This window comes from Oryx dammah, unplaced genomic scaffold (assembly GCF_014754425.2).
Source record: "Oryx dammah isolate SB20612 unplaced genomic scaffold, SCBI_Odam_1.1 HiC_scaffold_4, whole genome shotgun sequence".
NCBI classification, from domain to species: domain Eukaryota; kingdom Metazoa; phylum Chordata; class Mammalia; order Artiodactyla; family Bovidae; genus Oryx; species Oryx dammah.
The window spans coordinates 14,684,553-14,710,059 of record NW_024070188.1 but is presented as its reverse complement, the minus strand read 5'-3'; the positions used below and the strand labels follow the sequence as shown (position 1 = coordinate 14,710,059).

General features: G+C 35.5%; 1 protein-coding gene and 1 non-coding gene across 3 annotated transcripts in view; one reads left to right on the top strand and one right to left on the bottom strand.

Moving 5' to 3' along the window:
* The window catches only part of NKAIN2 (sodium/potassium transporting ATPase interacting 2), a 1,197,954-nt gene that overhangs the window by 433,302 nt on the left and 739,145 nt on the right, over window positions 1–25,507 (top strand). The gene's annotated exons all lie outside the window — the stretch shown is intronic.
* On the bottom strand, window positions 4,572–4,643 carry TRNAC-ACA. Its single transcript has one exon. It is a non-coding gene; the product is annotated as a tRNA-Cys (tRNA).

The following is a 25,507-nucleotide window of genomic DNA, read 5'->3' as shown; positions in this document are numbered from 1 at the left end:
TTATGTATAATAATGAATCATTTTATAATTGCAAATACTTTTTAAAGATCACTGTTTTCTGATGAATTACAAGAAATCACCTGCATTTGGTACCATACTATACTTAAAAAGGGACTTCATCTTATTCAACTGTATATTCTTTGAAGTTATCAGTAAAATATTGTGAACACAGCTGATTCTCAATAAATATTTGGATTGCTATTTTTTACTGTTATTATCCAAATGATTTTTATGAAATGAAATTAGTTGTATCCCACATTTGGGAAATTTCAGTTTTAGGTTGTTTGGGTTGATAAGAAGCCAATAAATTGCCTCAACTTTGCTCCCTGTAAGATCAGAAAGGCTTGTCTTATCCATATTTTAATATTTTGAACTTGAACCTAATAGACCTGATTGAAAAAATAACTCAGTTGGCAGGTGGTTATATATTTTATATAACATATATTTTTAATGGACAGCTATGCCAGACACTATTTTAAACCCTTAAAAATTATTAGGAACGTGTAGATCAAACAAATACATGTATGGAAACATTTAGTTTATGAGACGTTTGAAAATAGACTCTATCATCTTAGTGTTTACAAAATAAACCTAATAGTAGATTGCATGGTATTTGTTACCACTATGAAATGTAGACATTACTAGAAAAAACATGTTAAATATGTAAAAGATAATTTTATAAGATGAGGACTTATTCATTATTATTTTATCACCAGCCCACTAATTCATGACCTTTATCTGCCTTTGGAAAATGTAGATTCAGATTTTTGAATGTTTATGCTTTGATTTCCCTATGGGAAATGTCCATGTGAGAGTCTCCTGGTTAGATGTTCACATTGAAGTTAATCAATCAAAGATCCTATTTTTGCAGGTCTTGACATGAAAGGAGATGAAAAGGTTTATAATGATGGAGGGAGAAAACAGATATCAGAACTTGCAATCTTAAGCAAAGTGAGAATTTAGGAGTACAGTAGTGGTTACACTTCAAAGATCTTATTCAAATATGCACACACAGATATAAATATTTTCTTATACATGTTACTAATTTAGTATTCATACTTGTTTATTCGATCAATCTATTATTAAACTGTTAACAGTAAAGCAACAAGTTGGCATAATTTATGTTAATGAGTCTCAGAAATTGGATCAGTTTAAGAGCAAGTTATTAGACAAAATAGTCTCTGTATTGAGCATGTTAATTACATTTGAGAACTTAATCCTTAAATATATATGTCTTGCATGGCATAATTAACGGTTATGTTCTACAAAATAGCTCATTATTTTCTTGAGATATAAATTTATATTTAGTAATTGATGGATAATCATTAATTTTCATATTAGTATTTACTACAATTTCCCTCTAAAGTTCCTTTTCTTAAACACTGCCTCTTTTTATTAGAAGCTGTGAATTATTGATGTAGCATCTTTTGATGGTTTTCAAGAGTTCATTTTATATCCTTCCTAATTAACTGAGATGCTGAGTTTCATCTAGGAAGTTTCATGTCCTACAAGCTTTTTTGCATGACTATAAAATATCAGAATGTGGTAGATTATTTCATTTGCAGATTCATGTATTGCGTTAGAAAACCCTGTTACTTTGTCAAGATTGAAATTTTACACTGTCACCTTCAGTGCAGAAAATATTTTTTAAAGATGCATGTTTGATTGTCACTTAAAACTGCAGAAGTAGTGATGAATACAGACATCTGCCACCACATGTACAGATTGATAATGACTTTATTTGTACTTTGGCCTAATGCGTATCCTGTCGGATCATCAAAACAAGAAGAGGAAGTGCATCAGACAAATAAGAAATGGCCAGATGCTCACAAAATGATGAAAAGTCATGTCTTTTATCTTTTAATACTCAAATGATGCAAAGAAGACACTATTTTATTTTTAATTTTAAAAAGAATATAACTTCTCAGATTTAACTGCTACTGCAAGGATATGTCAAACATCCTGGTCTCAAAAATATTTGCTTCTCTCCAGCTTCCATGCTCATTGTCTCCTCTTTACTGTCAAGCCTTGAACAAATGATGATATGTCTGTCTTGGAAACTTGAGGATTTCAAAGTTCCTCAAACCTTTCTTGGAGCCATTTCTCTACATTTCATTTTACACCCATGCTTACTATTCCATGATTTTCAGACTCTTCCTTATGTCTTAGGCTATCAAATTCCTCCTGGCAACATTTTATTTTGTTTCTATGTCCTCCTAGGCCTCCTAATCAGCCATAATTAGCTTTGTACTTACCACCGCTTGAAGGCTCCCTTGATCCATTGATCTTTCACCACTGGTGTCTTGGAGGAGAGCTCTGACTCTCTTGTGCTTACTGTACTCTCCTTCCTGGAGAGAGCTTGCCCTCCTAGAGTGATGAGAGAAGCAATAAGACTACACTAATGGATTCAACATAAAAATCACTTATTTTATAATTACTTGATTTATTTCTGAAGGGAGAAATAGCTTATACAGGTCTGTACTTTAACAGTTGAGTCTAAAGGAATGTCCTTTGAATTTTGGGGAAAAAAAATCTAAGCTCTAACAAAACATCTTTTCTCAGTACCCAAAGGGATTGGGCAAACCTAAACTAAATTTTTGTTCAATACAGACTTTACATAATGGTATTTCTTTAACAACTGTTAACCATGAATTTAAATGGATCATGCAGTAGACTGGGGACAAGGGAATTAATTAGTAGAAAGTTGAATTATTACACAATGTACATCTATTCCTGTCATTGGTTAGAAGAACAAATGAAAGCATTTTCTTCATATTAAAAATAAAATTAAAATTTATGACATACTAATTCCCCTATCTTGAAATACATCATTTACTCTGTGTTTGTGTTCGTTAGTTTCCAGCATAACAATTTGAGTTTAAAACATATCTATGTTTCAGCTATCCTGGGGCCCTTTGCCTTCTCAATGCAACTCACAGCAAAATGCTACTACGTTTAATATCTTAAACTTGAATTGAACTCTTTCACATTATGGAGTTCTCAGATATATCATTATCCTACAGTAGTTTTATGCAAGTAAATTATTCATTTCGTTAGTGCTGCATCTAAAACAAAACATTTTCAATTTTCACATAATGTAGTTTAAAATGATGAGCTCTGGTTCTTTGGGGAGTTCTTTAAATTGTAGAAGTCATAGAAGTACTCTGTGTCAGCTACAAAACCCTTGGGATCTTAACAGAACAACAAGAAAAAAATTTCTATAGAAACATAAAAATAAATGCTGATACAAGGAATATCCTTTGTACTCAAAGAAAGATGGACTTTGTATAATGAACAATAAAAGATTGTAGCTAGTGTCTAATTTTCTTCACTATGCTGTAACAAATCTGAAAATTCTAATCTATATGCTTATTTCAATAACACATTGCTTAGAAAATTACTCTAGAAAATTCAAGAAAGTAGCTATTCTTGCCCCTTGTTGTTGTTGTTCAGTCACCCAGTCATATCTGACTCTTTGCAACCCCATGGACTGTGGCACGCCAGGCCCCCCTGTCCCTCCCCATCTCCCAGAGTTTTCCCAAGTTCATGTTCATTGCATTGGTGATGCCATCTAGCTATCTTATCCTCTGACACCCTCTCCTCCTTCTGCCCTCAATCTTTTCCAGAATCAAGGACTTTTCCAATGAGCTGTCTGTTCACACCAGATGCCCTAAATACTGGAGTGTCAGCTTCAGCATCAGTCCTTCCAGTGAATATTCAGGGTTGATCCTCCCTTAGCATTGACTGGTTTGATCTCCTTGCTGTCCAAGGGACTTCCAGGAGTCTTCTCCAGCACTACAGTTTGAAGGCATCAGTTCATTGGTGTTCTGCCTTCTTTACGGTTCAGATCTCACAACTGTACCATATGACCACTGGGAAGACCATAGCCTTGACTATACGGACATTTGTCAACAGAGTAATGTCTCTGCTTTTCAATACACTGTAGGTTTGTCATAGCTTTCCTGCCAAGAAGCAGTTGTTTTCTGATTTCATGGCTGCAGTCACTGTCCTCAGTGATTTTGGAGCCCAAGAAGAGGAAATCTGTCACTACTTCCACCTTTTCCTCTTCTATTTGCCATGCAGTAATGGGGCCAGATGCCATGGTCTTGTTTTTGTTTTACTATTTAGTCTTACACTGACTCTTTAACTCTTCTCCTTCACCCTACTCAAGAGGCTCTTTAGTGCCTCTTTCCTTTCTGCCATTAGAGTGGTATCATTCACATATCTGAGGTTGTTGATGTCTTTCCCACCTAACTTGCTTCCTCCTTGTAACTCAGCCAGCCCGGCATTTCTCATGATGTGCTCCGTGTATAGGTTAAACAAACAGAGTGACAGCAGACAGCCTTGTCGTACTCCTTTCTTATTTAAATAAGCCCATTGCTTAGAAAATTACTCTAGAAAATGGAGGAATGTAGCAGTTCTTGGCCCTTGAAAGTCAAAGTGAAAGTGAAGTCGCTGTCCTGTCTGACTCTTTGGGACCCCAAGGACTGTAGCCTACCAGGCTCCTCCATCCACAGGATTTTCCAGGCAAGAGTACTGGAGTGGGTTGCCATTTGCTTCTCCAGGAGATCTTCCCCACCCAGGGATTGAACCTAGGTCTCCTGCATTGTAGGCAGACGCTTTACCGTCTGAGCCACCAGGGAAGTCTTGCCCCTAAATATGTTTCAAAAAATAAACACTTCATGTGTGTAAATGTACTTGTTCATATACAATTAATGATGGTTCAGAGTTTTACAGCTTTTTCTTTACATGGTTAGACGTATCCATTAGTTTACTGAGGCTTCTGTTGTTTAGAAGTAAGTTTTAAGAGTTTCTTGCATGATAGTATTAGATATTTTATAGAAACAATACCAACAACAAATAATTTAAGGAAAACACATGCTGTGCTGTGCTTAGGTGCTTAGTGTGTCTGGCTTTTTGTGACCCCATGGACTGTAGCCTGCCAGGCTCCTCTGTCCATGGGGGTTCTGCAGGCCAGAGTACTGGAGTGGGTTGCCATGCCCTCCTTAAGGAAAACATGGAAAATCAAATGCAAATGGTAGCCTTTTTATTCTGTTGATGGTTTCCTTCACTATGCAGAAAAGCTTAAATTTGATTAGGTTCCATTTGTTTATTTTTGCTTTTGTTTCCCTTGCCCAAGGAGACGGATGCAAAAAAAAAAAAAAAATATCGCTAAGGTAAATGTCAAAGAGTGTACTGCCCATGATTTCTTCTAGGAGTTGTATGATTTCAGGTCTTACATTTAGGTCTTTAATCCATTTTGAGTTTATTTTTATATGTGGTGTGAGAAAAAAAATTCTAATTTCATTCTTTTATATGTAACTGTCCAGTTTTCTCAAGAACACTTATTTAAGAGACTGTATGTTCTCTATTATATACTCTTGCTTTCCTGGTGGCCCAGATAATAAAGAATTTGCCTGCAATGCAGGAGACCCAGGTTTGATCCCTGGGTCTGGAAGAACCCCTGGAGAAGGGAATGGCTACTCACTCCAGTGTTCTTGCCTGGAAAATTCCATGGACAGAGGAGACTGACAGGCTACAGTTCATGCCATCACAAAGAGTTGGATATGACTGAGCAACTAACATTTAACTTTATACTCTCGCTTGCTTTGTCAGTTGACCATATGCATGTGGATTTATTTCTGGGCTGTCTGTTCTGATCCACTGATCTGAGTCTCTGGTTTTGTGCCAGTACCATCATGTTTTTATTACTATAATTTTGTAGTATAGTCTGAAGTCAAGCTTTGTTCATTTTTCTCAGGATCACTATTCAGGGCATTTTATAGATTCATACAAATGTTAGAATCATTTCTTTTAGTTCTATGAATATATATATGTGAAAAAAGTGAAAGTGGCTCAGTCATGTTCAACTCTTTGTGACCCCCACATACACACACACACACACACACACGATGTTGCACGTGTGTGTGTGTGTGTGTGTATGTAAAGATGTAGACACACACAGGAATATTACTAACCCATGAAAATGTAATACTATTCGTTATAACATAGGTGGACCTGGAGGCTATTATTCTTAGTGAAATAAGTCAAAGAAAGAAAAACATTGTATATCTGCACTTAGATGTGGAACAGTAGTACAGTGTAGTACAGTGCTAGTTGCTCAATCATGTCCAACTTTTTGTGACCCTATGGACTCCAGCTCACCAAGCTCCTCTGCCCATGGAATTCTCCAGGCAAGAATACTGGTGTGAGTTGCCATTCCATTCTCCAGGGCATCTTCCTGACCCAGGGGTCGAGCCTGGGTCTCCCACATTGCAGACAGATGCTTTATCATCTGAGTCACCAGGGAAGCAATCTAAAAAATAAAGTGAATGACTATAGCAAAACAGAAAGAGAACACAGATGCAGAGAATAAAACCGTGGTTACCAGAGGGGAAGAGGTTGGGAGAAGAAAGAAATAGGAGAGGGAGATTAAAAAGTACACACTTCCAGTGAGAAATAAATGACTCCTGGATAGGAAATGCACATTGTGAAGAATATAGTCAATAACTATGTAATGTCTTTTCATGGTGACACAAAATAACTAGACTTATCCTAATGATAATTTTGAACTGTTTAGAAATATCTGAACTCTGTATTGTGTAACAGGAACTGACACAGTGTTGTAGCTCAATTATACTTCTTACATTTTAGTAAGAAAGAAATAGAAATAGAGATCAGATTCGTGGTTACTAGAAGTGGGGCAGGGGTGGGTGGGTGGGTGGAGAATAATTGGATAAAGGCAGTTAAAAGGTTTAAATTTCCAGTTGTAAAATAAATAAGTACTAGGAATATGCAATGTACAATGTAATAAATATAATTAACATTGCAGTATGTTATATATAAAAAATTTAAAGGAGTACATTCTGAGTTCTAATAAAGAAAAATACATTTTTATTTAATTTTCTATCTGTAGGAGATGAATATTCTCTATATTTATATATATCATGAAATGATTATCATATATCAGATCATTATTTTGTATACCTCAGATTTATGCATTGCTCTTTGTTATATCTTAGTGAAACTAGAAAAAATAATTCAGAAAATAATCTACTATGATCATTCTCTTTTTGTTCTTTATCCTTAAATATTATACTCTTACATTTATGGATAGGTAAACCATCATATTACTTCATAAAGGATTATTTCATTTATAGTTCTTCTGTTTGTTGAAATTGCCACAGTCTGAATATGTAGACAGGACAGTTTATGATGAGACCAAAAAATGTGAAAACAATGACCAACAGTAATAATAATCCTATGAAAAAATATTGAAAGTTAAGTACAATCTGCACACTTTTCTTTATAACACAAATAAAAATAGATAGTTTGAAGCTGTGATTCCTCAAGTATAATCACTGTATCATTTGTGGTAGAATCATTAATGGCATTTGCTTAAAAACTGAGGATTTCTGGTCTCTACCAGGTGTATGCTGATTAAGAATCTCTGGAGGCAGGGAACAGGAAACTGCATTTTTAACATCCTTTTCAAGGAAAGTTTGTGGATCACTTTTCAAAAAGCATATTTTTATGTACCAAACAGCTCAGTTGACCTTATATTTCTCTATCAACCATCTTACTGTCTACCCTCCATCCTTTAAAACCTCGATTTGCTGCTCATAGTACATGCTTGTGAAATCATTTATTATATCCCACACAACAGTCATAGTCAAGCTCAGTTTTCCTCTGCCTAAACAATGTTACTCCTTTTGACCCTCCTTGTAAGAATTTCACTAAGCCATTTTGGATTCTTGCTCTGTAAAGGAATATCCACATATCCTTTACCTATTTCCATGATTGTTTTGGTTACTTTCTTTCCTTGTGCTCAGTTGTGTATGACTCTTTGTGGTCCCTTGGACTGTAGCCCACCAGGCTCCTCTGTCACTGGAATTTTCCGGGAAGGGATATTGGAGGAGGTTGCCATTTCCTGCGTCAGCTGGTCTTCCTGATGCAGGGATAGAACTCACGTCTATTGCGTCTCCTGCCTTGACAGGCAGATTCTTTACCACTTGTACCACCTATCCAATAAGAATGATGAAACATGATAAAATGATAAAACATTTGATCTAAAACATGCCCAAAATGAAACTGCATATTAATCATGGTTTTCTTTATCTCCCCACCATAAATTCTATAAACTTATTCTTCTACCACACTTCAAACAGCATACAAATAATCATTGAAGAAAATTTAAAATGCCTCATGATTATAAAGCTGAGAACTAAAAGTATCTTAAAACTCACTGATTTTACGTTTGGCCTCAATCTAGTCCTTTAGCCTTATATTAGGTTGAACCAGAAAAGCAAAACCAGGAGCTAGTGTATTAAGATATTTATGGCAAATAATTGGCTCATCCACTTGGTCTGCTGGCTTGTTAAGTCCAGAATCTGTAGGCCATGATGTCAGGAAGGACAGACTAGAACTTGCAGGCACTGGCTGAAGCTCATGTCCACAAGGGAGATCCCTTTTCTCAGAGCATTCTCTGATTTAATCAAGGTAACCCAGATTATCTAAAATAATCTCCTAGCTCAAAGTCACCTGATCATAGATTTTAACCACATCTACACAGTAATTTCAGAGCAATGTCTTGGTCAGTATTCATTTAGTATCTTAGGACTATAGCCTAGCCAAGTTAACACATTTTTAAAAAAAATCCAAGCAGCATGTACATTTTTACTTGACAGTGTGCTTTCTGTATTGGTGTTTATAGTAAATTGTTTATTAAGTTGAAGTTTTTATGCATTTGCTATACCTGCTTAAATTTATCTTTTTTCGGGAAACTGTTCCTCCAGAGAATACTATAGGCCCATAATATGCTGGCGAGCCTTATTGGTCAATAGTTTGATAGAATTTATAGCTCTGTTACCAGTCTTCTAATGGCTCTCTCCGAGTCATCAAAATCCATATTTAAATGCCATGTTCAATATAATTAAATATTTAACAGTTATAGGAAAGTCTCTTAAACTTTGTCCTGATTCTTCCTATAACAGCTTGGTTAGGGGGAACACAACTACTTACAAAGCACTCTGGACAGAACGTAAAAAGCATTATTTGTGAAATATTTATAATAATTTGAAGAAATGTTTTAACTAAATATCAGATTTCCAGGGTATCACTGATTCACATGACAGCCACATTATCATTTTTCTTGTCAGTGGAAAGTATTCACACTTAGGAATTCTTTTCATCAAGGTGCTTACAAGAAGGAGACAAAACAAATACTTCATGCCAGCAGAAATCATGCAAGTAGCAAAACATGAAATTGTTGAGAAAAATATAATAAATTGCTAATATATATCACATGATTATGATGTGGAAAATAGGAATGGTTTTTAAGGGGTTTGTTTCTGAACCAGCTGTGTCTTTTGACAATTTAAATAAATAGAAACACATAGAAAGGAACTCCATATTGGAGCAGATTCCTTTCGCTTGCTAATGCTGCAAAAACAATTGCTAACTGTGCAAATGTGGTTATCCGTGTTAAAAAAAAAGAATAGAAAGCACTTGACACAAAACTGTCCTGGGACAAATTAATAGTGGCAAAATGCCAGAAACAAGCATGCCTTTCCTCTCGCGGTAATTACTGCCCTTTTGAATGTTGCACACGGAGAGAGGGAAGCTTTTCATCATTGTTCTTCCAACTCATAGTAAAACAGAATGTCAGGAACACAATGAGCCTTCACATTATGGACACTTGGTACTTTGATGTCTATATTATCTTTTGGGGATGCTTCTTTTACAAAAACAGTGAGGCTCGGAGGGCATTTTTCCTGGAAGCAATAATTATGCTAAATGTATTAACTCCTGTTTCCTTATTCCCAAACTGCCTGGACAAACACACAGATACATACAAGTTTGTCTTTACTATTTTAACAGAGTAAGTGTCTGAGATCTTGGCTAGTAGGCCCACCGTGGGCTGTTCCTCTTGTGCCTTTTTCTTCAAGGAGAACATCTCCAATTTATAAATTTAATGTTGAGTTAACAGACTCCCCTAGTCTTTCTAAGCTTCAGTTTCTTAGGGAAGAGGCTTAATTATTATCTATTGCAGGGTTATCCTGAGGTTCAGTGAGTTGAGGTGTATAAAGCACTTTCTTGTTCAGTTGCTACGTCATATCTGACTCATTGCCACCCCACTGACCGCAGCAAGCCAGGCTTCTCTTTCCTCCACTGTCTGCTGTAGTTTGCTCAAATTCATGTCTGCTGAGTTAGTCATGCTATCTAACCATCTCATCCTCTTGATAGCTTACAGTGAATGGTGTTGTATTCCTGATCTCCAAAGAAGATTCAGCTTTGGGACCAGGCTTGATCACTCAAGAGCTTTTGTAGCAGAGTTTTATTAAAGGATGAAAGGGAAAGAGAAAGCTTCTGACATAGACATCAGAAGGGGGATGGAGAGTGCCCGCCTTGCTAGTCTAAGCAAGGGATCTATATACTTTTTTAATTAGTTATTACAATAAATCAAAAGAATATCTCAAGATTGTAAAGATCTTACTAGACCCACTCCCATAATTTACATTTTAAGATAACCAGATTAGCCAGAAGGTGAAAGAGAAACTGTCCTCAAGCAGGATACACTGTTGTTATATAATCCTTGCTGCTGCTACTGCTGCTAAATCGCTTCAGTCATGTCCGACTCTGTGCAACCCCAGAGACGGCAAACCACCAGGCTCTGCCGTCCCGGGGACTCTCCAGGCAAGAACACTGGAGTGGGTTGCCATTTCCTTATCCATTAGTACAGAGTTTAAACTGAGCTGTTTGTTGTGTAATCATCAGTTCCAGGCTTAAAGGAAAAAACATTTTGTGTGACTAAGACAAAGGAATGTAGAGAAAAAATGGACCTTTGTTCTTTCCTCTTCCTTGAGAATTCAAGACCCCTATCTCCTTTTCTAGAGCCCCAGACCCTTCTCTCCTCCTCCGGGACCCGGACTTCTTATCAACCTGCCTAGAACTTGACTCTCTCACTCTGCCACCCTCTTCTCCTCCTGCCTTCAATCTTTCCCAGCATCAGGGTCTTTTTCTAATGAGTCAGCTCTTCACAAAAGATGGCCAAAGTATTGGAGCTTTAGCTTCAGCATCAGTCCTTACCATGAATATTCAGGGTTGATTTCCTTTAGGATTGACTGGTTTGAGCTCCTTGCTGTCCAAGGGACTCTCAAGAGTCTTCTCCAGCACCATAAAGCACTTGGGGAATTATAAACCATAATCCAAGTGTTAGTAATTGTGTTAGAGAATTTGAGACATTTGGTCCTGTATGAAGATATTTGACATCCTGTAGACAAACAATTTGAATGATTGATTGTATTTCTCACTTGTCTTTGGAAAATTGACATCACGTAACAGTCTTGAACATACTAGAACATTTTGCCAAGTAGTAGCTAGTCTGGCAGGTTGTTTGAGGAAGACATTTGTGGGAAGAGTAAGTTCCTTTTATAATGGTCTTTATAAGTGACATTTTAAAACTTCCTCTTGCATTAAATATTTTTAGTATGGTGTGTTTTTTTTGGAACTGAAACTTGTTAATAAACGTATACCCAGATTGCCAATAAGCATATACAGTGGTAAGTGATTCAGTGTAAAATTCAACCAGAAAATAACGATCTTGTCAGATGACAGGGCGAGAGACAAGAAAAATTACATGTAAGATTAAGACATTAATAGAGAGTTTATTTGTGACACTGCCTACCCTGCCAATTTCACTCCACTGCTTGTTAGATAAGTGGTCTATTTTTTAAACTCATATTTTGTAGAGCAGTTTTAGGTTTACAACTAAATTGAGCAGAGAATAGAGATCTCATGTACCCTCTTTTCTCTCAACATGAACAGCTTCCCCAACCATCAACAATCCCACAACACTGTTATAGTTAATGAACTGACACTGTTGTATCCTTTTCACCCAAAGCCCACAGTTTTACATTAGGGTTCACCCTTGGTGCTGTGCATTCTCTGTATACTAGAATTTATACATCATTACAGTGTGATAGCGTAGTTTTCACTGCCTTGAGATTCTCTGTGGTCTCCCTATTCCTTCCTCCCTCCTCTGCACACTGCTTGCAAACACTTACAAGTGTCATCTTACTGTCTCTAGTTTTGTCGTTACCAAAACATCTTAGAGGTGGAATCATATTAGGCTTTTGGGATTCTGTTCCTGTTGAAATGGGTTTCTCGGACTTACTGATATGCAGTTAAGTGTCCTCCATGTCTTCATGGCTTGATAGCTTATTTATTTTTAGTGCTGATTAATATTTTGTTGTCTGGATGTACCTTGCCCACTGAAGGACATCATCTCTGTTTTAAGCTTTGGTGATTACAAGTAAAACTCCTGTAAACATGGCAAGATTTTTGTGTGGATGTGACTTTTCAGTATATTCTGATAAATACCAAATCACCAGATCATATTGTAAGAGTATGTTTAATTTGGTAATAAACTGGCAAATTGTCTTCCAAAATGACCATACCATTTTGCGTTTCCATCAGCAGTAAATGAGAATTCCAGTCGCTTATCAGCATTTGGGATTGTCAATGTTCTAGATTTTGGTATTTTTTAGTAGTTATGAATTGATATCTCACTGTTTTAATTTTCATTTTCTAGATGGCATATAGTATAGAGCATCTTTTTACATGCTTATTTGCCATCTGTATACCTTTTTCTGTATACCTCAACTCTTAAGATCTTTGACTCATTTTTTTTTTTAAACTGGATTGTTTTGTTAGTGTTAAGTGTTAAGGATTCTTATATTTTCAATAACAGTCCTGATATGCCTTTTGCAAATATTATCTACTAGTATCTGGCTTGTCTTTTAATTCCTTGACACTGTCTTTCACAGAACAGAATTTTTTTAATGTTATCAATTCTTTCTTTCCTGGAGCATGCCTTTGGTCTTATATTTCAAAAGTCGTCACCATATCCAAAGTCATCTAGGTGTTCTGCTATGTTATATTCTAGAAGATTTGTAGTTTTTGCATTTATATGTATGTTAACCCATTTTGAGTTCATTTTTGTGCGTGTGATAAGGTCTCTGTCTAGTTTGTTTTTTTTTTTCTCCCCCACTTTGGACTGTTCCAGCATCATTTATTATGAAGACTATTTTCTCTCTATTGCATTTCTATTGCTTTTTTGTCAAAGATCAGTTAACTGTAGTCTGTTTCTGGGCCCTCTATTATATTCCATTGATCTGCCTCTGAAGTTACATGGTGTTGGTCCTCCAACTTTGTCCTTCTCCTTCATTATTATGTAGGCTCCTCCAGATTTCTTGCCTCTTGATATGCTATAATCTGAATGTTTGTGTCTCCCTCAGATCTTTGTGTTGAAACTTAACCTCTAAGGTGATGGTGGTAGAAGGCAGGGCATTTTACAGGCGGTTAAGTCAACAGGGTACAGCCTTCATGAGTGAAATTAGTGCCTTCATAAAAGAGACTCTCTTCTTGCTGCTTCTTACTATGTGAGGATGTGAGAAGTCTGTAACTCTGAAGAGCACATTCATCCATCTGTGATAATAACCTGATCCTTGTCTAGTAGCCTCAAAACTGTGAGAAAAAAAAATTTGTATTATTTGTAAGCCACCCATACCATAAAAACATTATAATCCCTTTGTTGATATGCACTAAACAATTTACTGGGATTTTTATGGCGTCTGTATTGAATTTATTGATCAAGTTGGAGAGAACTAAATCTTGACAATATTGAATCATCCTGTCCATGAATAGGGAATATCTCTCCATTTATTCAATTTTTTTTTTTAGTTTATTTCATCAGTGTTATTTTTTTAATGCAGGTCTTGTAGTTGTGTCCATTTTTAAACTGTGTAAAAATTAAAAAAAATAAATGTATACCTAAGTTATTGCAAAAAGTCTTAAAAAATTAATTGTATAATTAAAGTTATATAAATCAATTATTTCACAGATTCTAAAACTATACATAAAGTTACACCTTTCCTTGAAGATTCTGGTAAATGTATATAAAGTGAATTTTTGAATCTTTTAGTGTGTGTATGTGTGTGTGTGTGTGTGTGTTTGCCTTATGCCATATTTATTTACTGTTTCTCAACTAGATGATTTCAGCTGGTTTAATATATCATTGTCTTATATGATAAGTGTTTTTGGATGTTATTTGTAAAACTCTTTGCCTGTCTCGAGGACACAGGCATTATCTTTAACTCTGTGATGTATGTCTTGTTTTTCATTTGCTAAGTTGTGTCTGAGTCTCTGAGACCCCGTGGACTGCCACATGCCAAGCTTCCCTGTCTTTCACTATCTCCTTGAGTCTGCTCAAAGTCATGTCCCCTGAGTTGGGGATGCTATCTAGCCATCTCATCCTCCTTTTGCCTTCAATCTTTCCCAGATTGCCTTCAATCTTTTCTAATGAATTGACTCTCTGCATCAGGTGGCCAAAGTATTGGAGCTTTATCATAAGTCTTTCCAATGAATATTCAGGGTTGATTTCCTTTAGGATTGAATGGCTTGATCCCCTTGCAGTCCAAGGGACTCTCAAAGTCTTCTTAACACCACAGTTCAAAAGCATCAACTCTTTGGCACTCAGCCTTCTTTATGGTCCAACTCTCACATCCATTCATGACTACTGGAAAACCCATAGCTTTGACGATATGGACCTTTGTCAGCAAAGTGATGTCTTTGCTCTTTTAAATGATGTCTAGGTTTGTCATAACATTCTTTTCAAAGAGCAAATGTCTTTTAATTTCATGGCTCCAGTCACTGTCTGTAGTAATTTTGCAGCCCAAGAAAAAAATCTGTCACTGTTTCCACTTTTTCCCCTTTTATTTGCCATGAAATGATGGGACTTGATGCTGAGACCTTAATTTTTGAATGTTGAGTTTTAAACCAGCTTTTCTACTCTCCTCTTTCACCCTCATCAAGAGGCTCCTTTGCATGTAAGTTAAATAAACAGGATGACAACATACAGCCTTGTTTATGCCTTTCCCAATTTTGAACCAGTCAATTGTTCCATGTCCAGTTCTAATTGTTGCTTCTTGACCTTCATACAGGTTTCTTAGGAGACAGGTAAGTTGGTCTGTGATACTCCCATCTTTTAAAGAATTTCCCACAATTCATTGTAATCCACACAAAGACTTTAGTCAATGAAGCAGAAGTAGATATTTTTCTGGAATTCACTTGCTTTCTCCAAGATCCAACAAATGTTGGTAATTTAATCTCTGGTTCCTCTGTCTTTTCTAAATCCATCATGTATACCTGAAACTTCTGTGTGCAGGTACTGCTAATGCCTAGCTTGAAGAATTTTAAGCATAAACTTGATAGTATGTGAAATAAGCACAATTGTATGGTAGTTTGAACATTCCTTGGCATTGCCTTTCTTTGGGATTGGAATGAAAACTGACATTTTCCAGTCCTGTGGCCACTGCTGAGTTTTCCAAATTTGCTGACCTATTGAATGCAGCAGCATCTTTTAGGATTTTAAATAGCTCAGCTGGATTTCCATCCTCTCATATATGGAATGTCTAGGGTTAAAGGTCAAAGTTCTCCCTCATTCCCCCATTGGATTATCTGGAGATTTTTATTGAAAATAAATCAACTGTATATGTATAGGTCTATTTCTTGGCTGTTTCTTATTTTCTACTATCTTATGTTTATCCAAATGCCAACACTAACGTTTTAGTAAATCTTGAAATCAGGTAGGATGTCTCCTCATATATTTTTAGTTTTTTAAAATAATATTGTTTATTAAAGGTCCTTTGGATTTTAATATTAATTTTAAAATTGATTGTTTACTTATTTAAAAAAAATCCTGTGAATATTCTAATTGGAATTTCATTGAATCTAGAGGCTTCCAGTCCATGAGTGTAGTATAATCTTTATTTATTTAGATCTTTTAAAATTTCTCTCAAATTATGTAATTTTCTGAGTTTGGATATTTCACCTCTTTTGTTGAATTTATCATAAGTATTTTTAGAATTGTTATAAAAATTATATTTTTATTCAATTTTAAAATTTTCTATCAGTTTATAGAATGTAATTTCTTCCTGTATATTACCTTTCCATTCTGCAGCCTAGCAAACTTATTAATTCCAGTTGTCAGTACTAAGAAGGATTTATGCTCCTTTATAGAGAAGATCATGTCACTGAAGAATAAAGTGTTGTGCCTTCTTTTTCAAAATTTATGCTTTTATTTCTCTTGCCTTACCACCCTGGCTAGAACCTCCAGTATAAGACTGAATTAACGTTATGAGCGCAGACACGGTTTTATCCAGCCCTGATATACATTCAGTCCATTACCATTATATTGGAGTTTAGCCCTTGGTCTTTTTTTTTAAATACAGTTGATTTACTTTGTGTGCCAGTCTCCACTGTACAGCAAAGTGATTCAGTTACACAAATGTAGACCTTCTCATTTTAAACATTCTTTTTGTTATGGTTTATCACAGGATATTGAATATAGTTCCCTGTGCTACTCAGTAGGACCTTATTATTTATCCATCTTATGTATAATTGTTTGCATCTGCTAATCCCAAACTGCCAGTCTTACTCTCCCCAACTCCCCAAGGCCTTGGTCTTACAAATGGCTTTTATGAAATTCAGGAACTTTGCTGAGATTGTTTTCATGCATAGCTTTTAATTTTGTCAGATGCTTTTCTTGTGTCTATAACAATGAATATATTACTTTTCCATTTCATTCAGCTCTTTTGGTAAATTGCATTGACTTTTTTTTGTAAGGGACAGTGTTTTAAGCCAACTTTGCATTCATAGTATAAACCACACTTGGGCATGATGTATTATCATTTTTTTTAGTGTTGCTGGACTATATTTAGCAATATTTTGTTGAGGATATTTCTATTTCATAAGCTGGGGTCGCATAGAGTCGGACACGACTGACGTGACTTAGCAGCAGCAGCAGCAGCAAGGAATATTGGACTATAATATTCTTTCCTTGTATTGTAATATCTTAACAGGTACGGTATCAAGATTAATATAGCATGACCCTCCTTTGTTTTCTGAAAGAGTTTGTGTAAGAATCATGTTGTTTTTTTCTTAAATATTCCATAGAATTTATAGGGGATATAATCTGCAGCCTGAATTTTATTTGTGTGAGGGTTTTGATTAAAAATTAAATTTTGGTCATATAGAGACCTAATGAAATTTTCTTAGCTTGGATATTTTCCTAAGTTGGAAACTTCTTAAATTGGAAATATTCTTAAGTTAATTCTTAGCTTGGATAATTTGCATTCCCCCCACCCAGGTTATATTCCATTTTGTCTAAGTCATCATATTTGTTGGCCTAAAGCTGTTGACAATATTTTTTATTATCCTTTTGATATCTGTAATATCTAAAGTGGATTCCCTCCTTTTTTGATATTTGTAATTTTTATTTTCTCTCTAACTAGGTGTTAATCAAATTTATTAATATTTCCAAAAGATTAACTTTTGCTATATTTCTCTGTTGTTTGTCTGTTTTCTATTTATTTTTGCTCTCAATCGTTTATTCCTGTGCATTTACGTTGGACTACTTTGTTCTTCTTTTGCTTTCTTCTTCGAGTATTAAATTAGGCTTTTTTTCTTTTTCCATTTTAGGCATTTAATATTATAAACTTTCCTCTAAGCATGATTTAACGCTGTGGATTCAAATACTGTAACGATTTTCTGCATATTTTATTAGTGAGTTCTAATTAAATTCTGTTCTGAGCAGAGAAAATATTTTGTCAGATATCAGTCTTTTGAAATTGTGCATTATTTTATGGTCAGGCTTATGATCCATTTTGGTGAACAATGTCTTTATGCTTGAAACTATCCTGCTGTTGTTGCATGTAGTGTTCTATGAAGGTTAATTAGGGCAAGATGATTGATACTGTAGTTTAGATGTGATATATCCTTACTTATCTTTGTCTGTGTGTTCTATCAGTGTCAGGGAGAGGTATTCTAATATCTCCATTTGTAATCATGATTTTTTTCTATTTTTCTCATTAGTTCTATCAGGTTTTGCTTAATGCATTTTTGAAGCTCTATTCTTACTTAAATACATATTTAGTATTATGTCTTCATGATTAATTGCCACTTTTTCCCATTATTCCTTCTTTCTTATTCTCTCATAATGTTTTTGTCTTGATTTTACTTAAATACAGTTTTAATATAGCCAGACCATTTTTTACACTTACTCTCTGCATTCTATACTATTTCCCCTTTTATTTCAACATATATGTTTCTTTATATTTAGTGTACATATCTTGTCAATAGCTTAGTTTTATCCTTCTCTTTTATATACACTGGCAGTATTTGGCTTTTAATTAGAGTGTTGCTATATATACGTTTAACTTAGTGGTTGAAATTAAATCTACCATCTTAGTATTTGACTTTCATATAGACCTTCTCTTTTTTTTAGGTTGTTCCCTTCCTGCCTTTTTTTGGGTTAATCAATATTTATTCATATTTCATTTTCTGTTCTCTATGTTGTAGGTCAAAAATGGCTTAAGTATTGATTGAGGTTTTCATAACATACCATGTTATCTTCTTTTTATTTCTGTGTACACTATTACTAGCTTAATTTACAAGGTATTTCTTTCTTTTTTTTTTTTTAACTTTATAATACTGTATTGGTTTTGCCATACATTGACATGAATCCACCACAGGTGTAAATGAGTTCCCAACCCTGAACCCCCCTCCCACCACCCTCCCCATATCATCTCTCTGGGTCATCCCAGTGCACTAGCCCCAAGCATCCTGTATCCTGTATCGAACCTAGACGAGCGATTCGTTTCTTACATGATAGTATACATGTTTCAATGCCATTCTCCCATTTCATCCCACCCTCTCCCTCTCCCACAGAGTCCAAAAGTCTGTTCTTTACATCTGTGTCTCTTTTGCTGTCTTGGATACAAGGTTATCATTGCCATCTTTCTAAATTCCATATATATATGTGTTAGTATACTGTATTGGTGTTTTTCTTTCTGGCTTACTTCACTCTGTATAATCGGCTCCAGTTTCATCCACCTCATTAGAACTGATTCAAATGTATTCTTTTTCATGGCTGAGTAATATTCCATTGTGTATATGTACCACGGCTTTCTTATCCATTCATCTGCTGATGGACATCTAGGTTGCTTCCATGTCCTGGCTATTATAAACAGTGCTGTGATGAACACTGGGGTACATGTGTCTCTTTCACTTCTGGTTTCCTCAGTGTGTATGCCCAGCAGTGGGATTGCTGGGTCATAAGGCAGTTCTATTTCCAGTTTTTTAAGGAATCTCCACACTGTTCTCCATAGTGGCTGTACTAGTTTGCATTCCCACCAACAGTGTAAGAGGGTTCCCTTTTCTCCACACTCTCTCCAGCATTTATTGCTTGTAGACTTTTGGATCGCAGCCATTCTGACTGGTATGAAATGGTACCTCATTGTGGTCTTGATTTGCATTTCTCTGCTAATGAGTGATGTTGAGCATCTTTTCATGTGTTTGTTAGCCATCTGTATGTCTTCTTTGGAGAACTGTCTATTTAGTTCTTTGGCCCATTTTTTGATTGGGTCATTTATTTTTCTGGAATTGGGCTGCATAAGTTGCTTGTATTACAAGATATTTCTAATAGGGTTTCCATTTTACTACACGCAGTGGGAAGGAAAGAGAGAGTTAAGAATTACTTTCACATTTTTTGTAAACTCTCATGCCTCTTCCTGGAATAGGGTACACTGGAGGATGAGACGCAAGAATTCTTGGATTTAGTTTTGTACATATATAGCTTGAGATTCCTGTAAAATGCTGAAAAGAATGTCCAGGAGTACCCTACAAATAAGACTGGAGATTAGAAGTGAAAGTTTCATGTTATTTGTCTTAAAATATCATTGACATTTTTTTTCATTTTGAAACTTTATGTGTACAAATACAAATAGATGGAATGCATTTGTATTATGTAGGTCCTATTCTTAAATAATATTAAATATTTATAAAAATGTATAATTAATACTAAATAAATATTTTCTATATTCTTTTGAATAGCTCTTTTGTCTTCCTTTAAAAACATTTTCAAAGGTAAATCAACCTCTACAAATAAAATGCTCCTATTCTATAATGATCATGGAGAAAATCACTTCCATTTGCGTTTTGTCTAATTTTGTGAGATCTCATTAAAATTAGAACACCCTTTCACAGAATGCACCTATTCTAAAGATTACTTTGTCATGTTTAAATGTGACAACTTGTATTATTTGAAGAGTATACAGGTTTGAATCTGATTGCAATGTGACAGAAATTCAATTTTTTTCTTCTCTCCTATTCAGTATCTTGCCTAAAAGATAGAACAAATGTTCATTCAAACACTTACTTGCTCAGCATTTGATTTAAGAATTCCTCATGCAAATAGATATTTCTTCAAAAGAATCCTGAAGTTTTTCATTTGCTGAGTGAACTGAATCCCAAAAAGTTGAGTGATTTTTTTTTTTCCAGACAGTGAAGTCACTGATAGGGTGAGACTTGGGTCAAACAAGGTCTTCTCATTTTTCCTCTTCTATTTTATTTGCTGAACAGTTTCTTAATGGAGGTTACTTTTTGTATGATCTCAAAAAGTTGTGACGTATCTGTGAGGTACTGAGTTGTATAGTTAATATTTCCTTTGTTAAATAACTTCAAACATCTGTTGTGTGTGTGCTTTATGTTCATCTCCCTTTTGTATCACTCTCACCCTCTTTTTCTACCTAATTTGCTACTTCCTATTTGCTTTAAAAACATTCATGTTAACCCTATTGTCTCCAATATATAATATTCCTTTAATTTTGTATCATGTGTTCAGTGCTTAGTGAAGATATCTGCATATCTGTCATTGAAGATTATTCTGAATTTAAAGCTACTTTTTTCTAACAAACTGATGATTAAACCACATTCCCTGATTAGAGATTTCAGTTTTGTTTTATTCAAACATACTTTTGAAATACCAGCTTCTTCTCATTTATCAGTTGAAAAAATAAGGAGTTGTCAAATAAATAAATGTTCCTTGAACAACAACACTTGACTGTCGTTCTGTATATTAGCAAAATTATATGAGTTTTTGACAGTGTATTCAGCCATGCAAAAACCACCACAGTCAAGGTAAGAAAAATATATTACCATCTTCCCCCAAAGTTCCTTTGTCCCCTTTGTAATCAGTACCCTTCATTTACCAATCTGAATAACCACTGATCAATTTTTTTTGCATCTAGAGTTTTGCATTTGCAGAATGACACATGTGGTCTTCTATTTCTGGCTTTTTTTCACTTATACAATGCTTTTGAGACACACCATATTGCTATATTTATCAGCTCTTCCTTTTAATTAATGATGGCTAATGCATGGCTACTGACTTTTCTGTGGCTGTAGAAACTCAGCAGCTACTGATGTGTTTAGTATTTACGGATGGGAATGGTCAGGTTTCAACATCTACCAGGCCACTAGCGTGGGGGTGTTGAGTCACTCTGATCAGGAATTGCCTAGGTTGCCTGGGTTTGGTTTTGACATTGCTGTGTTTCCTGGTAATACAGGAAATTCCTCTAGAAATAAATTTCCTCTAGGTTTGAAATTCTTCTAGAGATGGGTTATCTTTGACTTGTGCTTCAGATAAGAACTAGGATGATAGTGAGTTGTCCTCAGTATGAATTCTCCATCCTCAACGTTCTATCATCCTTCATAAGGTCAGTACCACAGAGTCTGGGCTCCGTTAACGTTCTTATCTTTCCCCACCAGTAGATGGCTATTGCTTAGTACTCTGTGATAGATCCATGGAGAAATGGGGGTTCTCTGATGTTCTGCCTCAGCTGTAGTTTGGAGGAGGCCTTGTACCCTGAGTTGCCAGTAGGGAAGTCTCAGGATGCCTACCACTCCTCCACTTGATGACCAAATTCTCCCTGCCTTGTATGTATCAGTTGTTGACCTTGACCTTGCCCTTGAATAGGTGTTTATGTTCTTAGTGATGGGAGATACAAGCAGTTATAGAATGTTAGGTCCAAGAGAGTTTCCTGCCCTTGCCATAAGCCTAGTAGTAGGCTTTGTTTTTCTACTCTTTGCCTAGCCACATGCTTCTTTGCTGCCTTTTGTGTAATACAGTTTTTTGCTTTGTATGGGAGAAGAGTCCAGAAAACTCTATGGCATTTGTGCTTGTACTCAGAGCTGTAATCTCCTCCACACTACCTGCCCCACGCAGGACATCTCTCTTTAGGCTGCTGCCCTGCCTCCAGTCTTCCTTCTTAGCATCAGTGAACACTACCATAGAGAGTATGCAGATGAAGTTGACTTACCCTTTTGTGTAGGCTCTGCAGTTATTCCAAATGGATACACTAAGCCCAAACTTTTTGAGTGCCTTGTTAAAATTTTAGCGATTTTTTTTTTTTTTTTGAGTCTCATGGAGGCTCTTGCTTTATTTTCCATGTTCTTTGACTGGCAAGACAGTTTGTGAATCCTGTATCTCCTTGGAGGGGCTAGTCCCTCTTGGGAATTCAAATTTCTTGATTGCACAATAACTATAGCTTTCTAATGGATTCAAGAAAATATATTTTGTAGAATATCTGGCCTATTTTCTTTGTTTGGATAGTGGGGTCACTTTTGCAGCTCTCTCTGTCCTAAGTAGAAATCTGCATCCTCCAGCTTGTATTATTTTATAATCTGCTTTTTACTTAAAATTTATTCTAAGTAATGTGTGGTGTCCTACAATTTATTTCATCAATGTGCTATGTTTAGATTTATTTTTCAAAGCCTCCTACTAAAATTTTACTTAGATGGCAAGCTTATACTTCACACAAAATAGTAATAGTACTTCTAAAAAGTAGCTGGATGTAATCCTTGTTAACCAAAAAAAAAAAAAAAAAAGCAAAGAAAGGGGAAAAAAATCCATTACATTAGTTCAGACGTTTCCTCCCAAATGAGTTGGTACAGTGTGTTTTTTTTTCAAGAACTGTGAGAGGGGTAAGCCCTGGCTGTGAACCTACATCTTTACCCTCTGCAGCAGATTTCTCATGTGAAATGCACAGTAAGATATCTGCTTCAGGGATAACCAGTGCTCAGGGATCCCATTCATTCTCACTCCTAAATTATATGATGCTGCTTTTCCTCCTTCGACATGTTCAAAGTGAAAAGTGTCATTACCAGGGAAGCGTGAAGGTACAGTAGGTCCCAAAGGCTGTCTTGAAAAACCAACAGGAAGGCCTGGTCTTAACGTCACAAACAATAATGTAAGGAAAAGTATTAATTTGCATTTCTACATAAAGAATTTGCTTTTCTTAATTGTTTAAAGATCACATTTTGTAAAATTGTATAATATAGGATGAGGCTGTACCATTTTAGCATTTTGAATGCAATAACTAGAAAATAAATGATCTGAAAATTATCTTGGTGCTTGGAATATAATTAAGAAATAGGAGTTCTTTTAGATTTAATTACTAAGACACTATTTTAGCATAATGTACCAAAACATACTTCATAGTAATAGTGATGGTTCAACCAAAACAAATATGTGTTCAAGGAGAAGTAGTATCTTGAAAGAAATATTCCTCACATCAAATCTTGTATAAATATTATTGTTTTTAATATTCTGAAGTCCGCTTTTCAGTGATTTTTAAATTTTAATAAGGCTAGAATATATGAGAAGTTAGTTTAAAAAAATCAATAGAGACATTCTTCACCAATAGCCAAGATTTAAATGTTGCATGTTTTATACAAGCTCTATAAAGTTTTGATTATCCACATCCAGATGACAATTAGGTAAAGGAAATTAACTTGTCAGTGAACACTTACCTCCTCTTTATTTTTCCTTGCCTAAAGTAGCTTCTTGAGTAAGAAGCTCAAGAGAAAGCTTCTGAAGCCATACCTGTAGTAATTTCCTTAAACTCAGGAATATTTTTTTTTGTAAGAAAATAAATATTTAAATGTTTCATAGCCATTCATCAGTTAGAGGAGAAATCCTATCTATCTCGGGTATGGAGTTAGTGCAGGAAACGTACTGCTCGAGGAAAGAGATTCCAGCTCTGTTTTGTTCAGTGTCTCTCATTCTCAGCAAGCCCTCCCATTTGAAGTCCTATTTTTTTTCTATACTATTTTCAGATTTTACATTTGAACAAAACCCTCAAAATGCATTTTTAAAACAAGTGTATATGGTATTTCTCCTCCTTTCCTTTAAACCGTGCTATATTTACATTACTAATTGCTTGATCAGCATCTTAGATAAATTTCATATATATATTTCCTTTTCTAAGAATTAAGAATTAAATTATAAGAACAGCACAGTACATTGTGCCTCATCTTTTCTCAATGAAGCTTGTCCAATTATTTGAGTGCACTGTACTTTGAAGTTCATAATCATTACCTTCTTTTCATTCTTACTTTCTAAAGTGAGGACCTGATTACTGCCATATGACTTGTGCAAATATTCCACTTTGCAATATGTGCTGCATATAAATGTGTGGTTTCTATAGTAGGGGGTAAAATGGGCAGCCTCCCTGCCATCTGTGTGCTAATTAACCAGTGTCGAACACAGCCTTGTCATAGGAAGAAGTCATCTTCATTCCTACAGGGTGCAAATTATGTTGCCAAGAAGATCACAAGGACAGGGTCAAAGTTGGCTGTCAGCTGTGGTTCATAGTTTAGTCTGTGCTTTGAAAAGTTGCAGGAATTTTCAGATAAAAGACTCAAATGTACTTCTGTGTGTATTTTGTACATCTATATAATAAAGTTGTAAGCATAAGTTATTTTTTAAAAAAAGAGCCTCTTTCCCCTACTCATTTATTCAAGAAATTTAAAACTGAGAACCTATACACCAAGCATTGTTTAAGATGTTGAAGATTCAGGGTGAACAAATTCCTAAAACAGGTGGTGCCTATATTTATGTAAAAATGCCTTCCTTTACGTCTGCATATATACAAGTCTATGGAATTCCTTCTCTCTGCCCACATAGTGTTTCTTTTTACCTGTACATATAGATAATATAGTATTAGAAGTGGTTCATATTGCTGGATACATACAGTGTTGCCAATATTTTGCTATTTCAAACAGTGCATAAATTGTTGTTGTTCAGTTGCCAAGTCATGTCCGACTCCTCACGACTTCATGAATGACAGTGTGCCAGGCTTTCACTCTCTCTAGGAGTTGCCTCAAACTCATGTCCATTGAGTCAATGATGCCATCCAACCATCTCCTCCGCTGTCACTCACTTCTCCTGCCCTCAATCTTTCTCAGCACCAAGGTCTTTTCCAGTGAGTTGGCTCTTCTCATCAGGTGGACAAAGAATTGGAGCTTCAGTTTCCAATGAATATTCAGGACTGATTTCCTTTAGGATGGACTGGTTTGATCTTCTTGCAGTCCAAGGGACTCTCAAGAGTCTTCTCCAACACTACGGTTCAAAAGCATCAATTCTTCGTCACTCAGCCTTCTTTATCGTTCAACTCTCACATTCACACATCACTACTGGAAAAACCAAACCTTTGACTATACAGGCCTTTGTTGATGTCTCTGCTTTTTAATAGGTGGTCTATGTTTGTCATAGCTTCCCTTTCAAGGAGTGTCTTTTACTTTCATGGCTGCAGTCACCATCTAC